The sequence below is a fragment of the Manduca sexta genome, chromosome 18, assembly GCF_014839805.1.
Source record: "Manduca sexta isolate Smith_Timp_Sample1 chromosome 18, JHU_Msex_v1.0, whole genome shotgun sequence".
Classification (NCBI taxonomy): Eukaryota; Metazoa; Arthropoda; class Insecta; order Lepidoptera; family Sphingidae; genus Manduca; species Manduca sexta.
The window spans coordinates 13,666,293-13,673,533 of record NC_051132.1 but is presented as its reverse complement, the minus strand read 5'-3'; positions in this window follow the sequence as shown (position 1 = coordinate 13,673,533).

Genomic DNA, 7,241 nt, shown 5'->3' with positions numbered 1-7,241 from the left:
ACGGCGATAATCACCATTCCCCTGGCCACTGCTTCCTCCGCCTGCGACTTGACCCGCAGAATCGCGTGGACAGTTGAGCGTCCACTCCTAAAACCAAACTGTTTGTCGGCCAAATTTGGACCGACCCTCTCGAGATGCTCGACGAGGCGCGCGTGTATAATACGCTCAAAATGTTTGGCGACTTCGTCGAGCAGCACGTTGGGCCGGTAGGCCGACGGCGACTCTGCGGGTCTCCCCTGTTTCTTTAGCTGGTGGTGCTTCGCGGTGTTCCACCGCGCGGGGAAGACGCCCTGCACCATACAGGCGGAGAATCGGCTACGGCGCCGCGGCCCCAGGTACTCGAGGGCTAACACCCAGGCTTGCCCGGGGATGCCGTCGAGACCCGGGGCGGTGTTTTGCCCGCAGCCGAAACACTGCCGCCCGCATTTCCGCGGGCGAAACCTCTGGGATATCCCTTGCCGAAAACGACGATGACGCCACTTCCGGTGGCGCCATCGGTGGAGAATGGTATCCTCGGTGGCCGGGAACAAGGCCGCGACAACGTTGGCCAGAGTTCTGGCCGGAGACTCTGCGACAGCGGGGGCGCCGCCGGACGAAGCTTGTTCATGACGAGCTTGTATGGGCGCCCCACGGGTCCGCGTCGAGAGTCTCCACAAACTCCTTACGTGCCGCGACCTTGGCCCGTGCACGGCCACCCGCAGCGCTCTCTTCGCCTCTTTATAGAGGCCGTAGAGCTGCCGCTCCCGGTCTTCATGGTCTCGTGCGCGAATACGGCGGCGGCGATGCCTGGCGTATCGGCGGCGCGCAGCCGCGCACGCAAGACGCGCGCAACTGCGCTAACTCCGCCGACCACCAGTACACCTCCCGCCGCGGAGGACGACGGAGCGCCCGGGGCATGGCGGCGTCGCAAACGTCCGACATTGCCACCCCGAACCACTCCGCCTCCTGCTCGACCCTCACCGGACCCTCCGGCTCGGGAGCCACGAGACTGCCAGAGCGGCCAGCTCTAGGGCCTCCTTGTCGAGGCGCCTTAATGCCCACCGCGGGCCGTCCTGACCAGGGGCACTCGGTCCACCACTGGGCTGGTTACGTTGACTCGTGGGCGCGGCGACATCGAACCTTATATATCGATGATCCGATAGTGTCTCCGCGTCCACGAGGACCCTCCAGCCACGGACACGACGTGCGACGACGGGGCACCCAAACGACAAATCAACAATTGACCCGCCGTTGTGCCGCACGCACGTGTCCACCGACCCCCTGTTCAGAACAGCCAGGCCGACGGAGATCGCCCACTCCTCCAGGACCTCACCGCGAGCGTCGGTCGCCGGCGAACCCCAGACCGCGGATTTCGCGTTGAAGTCACCGGCGACGATCGTCGGGTGAGGTTGGCCCTGCTCAACCAGGGCCCCAGCCGAACGAGGAAAGATTCGAACTCGGCCAGGGTCTGTTGGGGAGAAATAAACTCCAACTATCCACAATTCCCCCAACAGAGCCGCGACGCATCCCTGGCCCTTCTCGACTTTTGCGAAGGGCGGGGAGCCAGCGGCACCCTGGGTGATGATGGCCACCGACCCGTCGATGTCCCCTACCCAGTTATCTCGGGGCGGGACAAATACGGTTCGGCGACCACGGCCACTTGCACCGACCACTGCGCCAGGCTTTGGGACAACAGGTCCTGGGCGCGGGCGCAGTGGTTGATGTTCGCCTGGAGGAAACTTATATCCATTATTGATGGGCGATCTCCTCCACGTCCATCTCGGCCACTGCCTGTTGCGGTGGGCTCGCCGCCTGCGGCTGGGACAGAACCTCAGCCGCAGGCGCATTCCTTTTGGGGCGGCGCCGGTTTGACGGGAGGGGCAGCGCATGCCTTCCCCTAAGCGGTGCCCGGCGGGCCTGCCAGCGGCCGCGCAGACTGCGCAGTTCGGCGGGGCCCCATTCTCGGATCTTGTGGCCCGCCTGGCCGCAGCGGTAGCAAAGGTCGCTGCGGTCCACTGCGCAGTCGCAGCGCTCCCGGACGTGCCCGGACTCCAGGCACCGGAAACACCGCATTGGCCGCGACTCTAGGACGGTCACCTTAGCCGCGGTCCAGCCTATTAAGATGCGGCCCGCCCCTTGACCTTTTGGGCCGCCTTTATGGGCATTTTCACCCAGGCGGTCCCTACACCTGACCGATCGGGGCGAATCTGCCCTACTTTAATTAGCTCCGAGGAGCACTCACCGGCCTTTGAAGGGCCGCTGCGAAGGACTCCGGAGTGGCCGTGTTGTCAAGCTCCGTCAGCCGCAGTTCTTCAGGCTTTGTGGGTCGGGATGCGTTCTCCTGCTCCTACCCGAGGCACTCCCTCAGCCTTGCGGCAGGGGAGTCGGCCCTCTCTTCGGAGTTGGCCCCGGCACCTCGTACATTGGGGCGCCCGTGGCCGCAAACTTTCGGCCTCCAACCTGCTGATATCAAGGCCGGTGAGGTCAACTCTCGCCTGGGCGTCCGTCAGTACTTGTTTGTACGACAGCCCTTGGCCACCGCCGACGGCGTTAGGGAAATGATAACCGCCGCGGAGCGCGGCGGCCGGCCTGGTGGGCTCCGCCCTGCGCGTCGGCTGCGGCGGCTGTGCATTAGCCGCTTGCGCTGTAGCGGGCTTCCCTTTCTTTGACTTCTTGGCCACCACTACCCACGGCGTATCCATTGACGCAGGGGCCGGCGGCAGCGGACGGGGCTCCGGCGCTGGTTGCACTGCCTGTCCTTTCTTTCCTCCCTTTCTTGTTTTGGGGCCTGGCGCCTTCCTCTTTTCAGGTGCACCGTTCTTCTCGCGGTTTTTCTGGCTGTTGGTGCCGTCGTGGGCGCATACGCCGTCGCCGAGGAGGGACCCGCTATGACTTGCGGCGGGGCGCTGGAGGGCCAGCAACAGGAACGGGGATAGTGGGAGCGGGGCGGGAGCAGGTGCAGGCTTGGCCGACTTTTCCCAATACCTTTGCCCTTTGGCTGCTTACTTTGCGCTCCCCAACGATACCATCCGCTACCGGGAGTTGCGTATCCCCGGTAGTCCTTCGTTCGTGTGCCAATGGGGGCGCTGTGCCGGGCCCATCTGGATAGACTCCATCCTGGCCTGCACCCTTGCCTCAATCATTGCCAGCACTTCTTCCGTAGAGGCTTACTGGCAGACGCCTCTAGTTCTTCTAGGCGCCTCCGTAGGGAGCTGTTTTCCTCCTGCAACTTTTTCACGGATTCCGCAAGTTGGGCTCCGCGCTCTTTCCACTCGCGTGCCTCCTTTCTAAGCGTGCCATCAACTCGGATTCCGGCTGCTCGACGTATTGTTTTATTGTGTCCGTCACATGATTGAGTGCTTTCTGCGAGGTCCTTTAGGTTCCCCGACTTACGGACTATGTGACGGACCATATGACCGCAGTGTAGCAGGTCTTCCTTCGAGATGACTCGGGGTTCCTCGATGTCCATGCGTTTCGAGGTCACCGGCCGTGTTTCTTGTCGAAGTTGATCCTCGAGTTCTTTCTCCAATCTTTGACGGGATTGCTCCGCCTTCGAGCGTCGAGCTCTTTTGGGCCTTTAAGGCCCGCATAATGCCGGTAGATGGCGGACGCCCTCGTCCTCTGCCATCAGTCGTGACCTTTCGGAGCCGGTTCGTCAGTCTCGCTCGTCAATATTTCGCTCTCCTTGGAGCGAGTGCCGTCTCCAGAATTTCTTGCTACGGACCGACGACATACTCTCGATTCGGAGTCGATTCCGAAGCTGTCAAAACCTTGTGAACTCGGCCGCTACCTCCATGGGCCTTTCAGCCGCACTCTCCTGCACCTCGTCTACGTCATTGGGCTTGCACCCGCCGACCTCCGCCTCCAGCCGGAACTGGGTAGGCAATCTCGTCAATGTGATTTTGGGTTGTTTAAGATTTAAAAATTCCATTACTGTTCCCACGAGTATGGGGGAAAGGGTGGTCCGCCCAGGCAGTGCCCCTGTACCTGGGTAAGCCTAGCGTAACCCGCACAGAGTGTCGGCCGGTACTCTGGCGGGGGTCGCACTCGAGACCGAACTACCCATCGGCCATGCATCCCCTCGCGGTGCGCCGCCGCTTGGGGATTCGGGGGTGATTTTTATAGAGGTTTTCTTCCTCGCGGTCCGGGCGGTTAAGCCAAGACCCTCGGTCCAGCAGGAGCGCGAGACATATCCACAGACCTCCATAGTTACGATCTACGACGGCGACAATGGGAGGGGAGAGTCCCCTGCCTGCTCGGGGCGGGGTGAGCACACCGAGCCCGTCGACACCCCAGGGCAGAACCGGGAGCCGCCCAAGATGGGCCAATCTCGACACTACGACACGACGGCCGCCACAGAGGCGACGACCGCCAACCACCTCGTTGTCAGGATATTCGCCGGCGCGCAGATCAGCCTGATCGGTCTGATCGACGCGCCGTTGCCCAAGGTGCACCACGTGGAGGTTTCCTGACCTAGCACCCCAACCTAACCTAACCTAACCTAACCTAACCTAACCTAACCTAACCCAGGAAAAGGGCGAGAAATCCACTAACATCACATGTGGCGATACAGGTGCCTCCGCGAATATGGAAGTGCCTCACGGAAGAGGATCTGTCCATATTGATGTGCAAGAGTGAGGGGTGGAGGACCAATCTCCTCTTATACAGTGCTCGCGCTGCCTGGGCTATGGGCATGGAAGGCGCTTCTGTCGGGAACAGGTCGATATATGTAGTCACTGCGGGAGCGCATCACAGATCGGAATGTGCCGACTGGATGGCAAGGTGCCCCGTCGTGCTGCAACTGCACAAAGGCCAAGCTCGATGGGGCCGCCCATAGTGCCTTTAGCCCAGAGTGCCCAGTGAGGAGGAAGTGGGAAACCTTAGCGAGATCGGCAATTGCGTACTGCTGAGGTGGACAATGGGAACGGATCAGACCAGCACCCCAACAAATGCCACATCGACCTTCGTCGTGCAAGTCAATCTGCAGCGTAAGAAGTTGGCAACAGAGGAGCTTCTTATAGAAGCAACCAACAGAAAGGTCGATGTGGCATTGCTCCAGGAGCCATATGTGGGAAGCAAAGGTAGAATGAGGGATCATCGCGGGTCAGAATCTTCCAAGGGATAAACGGAAACGGGGCCGTAGTCAAGTCAGCAATCGCGGTTTTCAACGACGGTTGGACTGCGACCCCGTGCCCGGCCCTAACCACGACCAACATCACAGTGGTGAAGATTCAAACCGGAGCGCGTGATCTGATTCTGATCTCGTTCTACTTTTGGAGCCAGACAAACCCATAGGGCCATACTTGGAGCAGTTGGGAAGGCGGTTGAAACACTGGGTCGAAACGGAATCCTCATTGGGGGCGACACCAATGCAAAAAGCATATGGTGGGGCAGCGCAGAGACAGACAGTAGAGGAGAAGAAATGGCGGGCATGCTTGGGGAATGGGGACTTCAGGTACTCAACGACGGCGGGTCTCCAACGTTTGAAACGGTGAGAGGAGGAAACTCCTCACCAGTCATATTGACATAACGGCCTGCTCAGAGGACATAGTGGACAAGATAAACGACTGGAGGGTAGACGATACCATGGCGAGTTCGGACCACAACGCGATAACTCTGAAAATTAGAAAAAGTAAAGACAACAATGTTAAACGTAAACATAAAACAACAAGGAAATACAATACAAGGAAAGCAAACTGGACATATTTTAACGAAAAATTGAAGGAGCTGTTAGAAAACAACAATTAGGAAGAATCAGAAATTATAAATATAAATAATAAAACAAATTTAGACAAGATAATAAATAAATATATACAAACAATAATAGAAACTAGCAATAATACAATACCATTAATAAAATCAAAAATAGGATAAACTTACCGTGGTGGTCCGATGAACTCGCCAAAATGAAGCGTGAGGTGAACACCAAAAGAAGGAGAATCCGATGCGCAGCGCCGATCCGAAGAGCCAAGGTCGTCGACGAGTACCTGAAATCAAAAGAAGAATATGAGAACGAGGCAAAGAAGGCTCAGATTGATAGTTGGAAAGAGTTTTGTAGGAAACAGAACAGAGAAACCATTTGGGAAGGAGTCTATAGGATAATAGGAAAAGCATGCCCGATGAAAGAAGATCTGCCATTAATACACCAAGGACAGACCCTTACCGAAATAGAGTCGGCGAAGCTGTTGGCGGAAACGTTTTACCCAGAAGACAATCCAGAGACCGATAACGCAGAACATCAGCGGATAAGAAGTGCAGCCACAAAAGTAAATGATAGAGTCTATGATGAACCACATGACCCACCATTTACCATAGAAGAACTCCACTTAGCTGCAAACAGCTTTAATCCAAAAGCTCCAGGCTCAGACGGTCTTACAGCAGATATCTGCAAACAGGCCATAGCGGCTTCCCCGGGGTTATACCTGTCACTGGCTAACAAATGCCTCGAACTTGGCCACTTCCCGACCATCTGGAAGGAGGCAACGGTCATAGTCCTCCGGAAACCAGCAAAGGAGGACTATACGAATGCTAAATCGTACAGACCGATAGGCTTGTTACCAGTGATGGGTAAAATCCTGGAAAAGATGGTAGTGGGTCGGGTGAGGTGGCATCTGCACCCTAGGACACACCCCCGCCAGTTTGGCTTTATGCCCCAGAGAAGCACCGAAGACTCCCTCTATGTCCTGATGAAGTATATAAGAGACAGACTATCGGAAAAGAAAATAGTAGTCATTGTTTCATTGGACATAGAGGGAGCCTTTGACAGCGCCTGGTGGCCAGCAATCAGGGTCAGACTGGCGGAGGAAGGATGTCCAGCCAACATCAGAAGGGTTGTAGATAGCTACCTCCAGAGCAGAAAAGTTAAAGTAAGGTATTCCGGTGAAGAGGTCGAGAGATGGACCTCCAAGGGATGCGTACAGGGATCCATTGGAGGCCCAACCTTCTGGAATCTGCTCCTCGACCCACTGCTGTTCGAGCTTGACAGACGTGGCAGTCACTGCCAAGCTTTTGCCGACGACGTGGTGCTCGCGTTTGAAGGGCAAGAGATGGGCGAAATACAAAAGAGGGCCAATGAAACGCTGGCCTATGTGAAGGACTGGGGAATCCGAAACAAACTTAAGTTTGCGCCGCACAAAACCAAGGCCATGGTAATAACGCGCAAGCTTAAGTACGATTCCCCGATCCTCCACATGGGGGGCGTAGACATTGGTCTGGAAAAACAAATAAAAATACTGGGAGTCACCATCGACAGCGGGCTGACT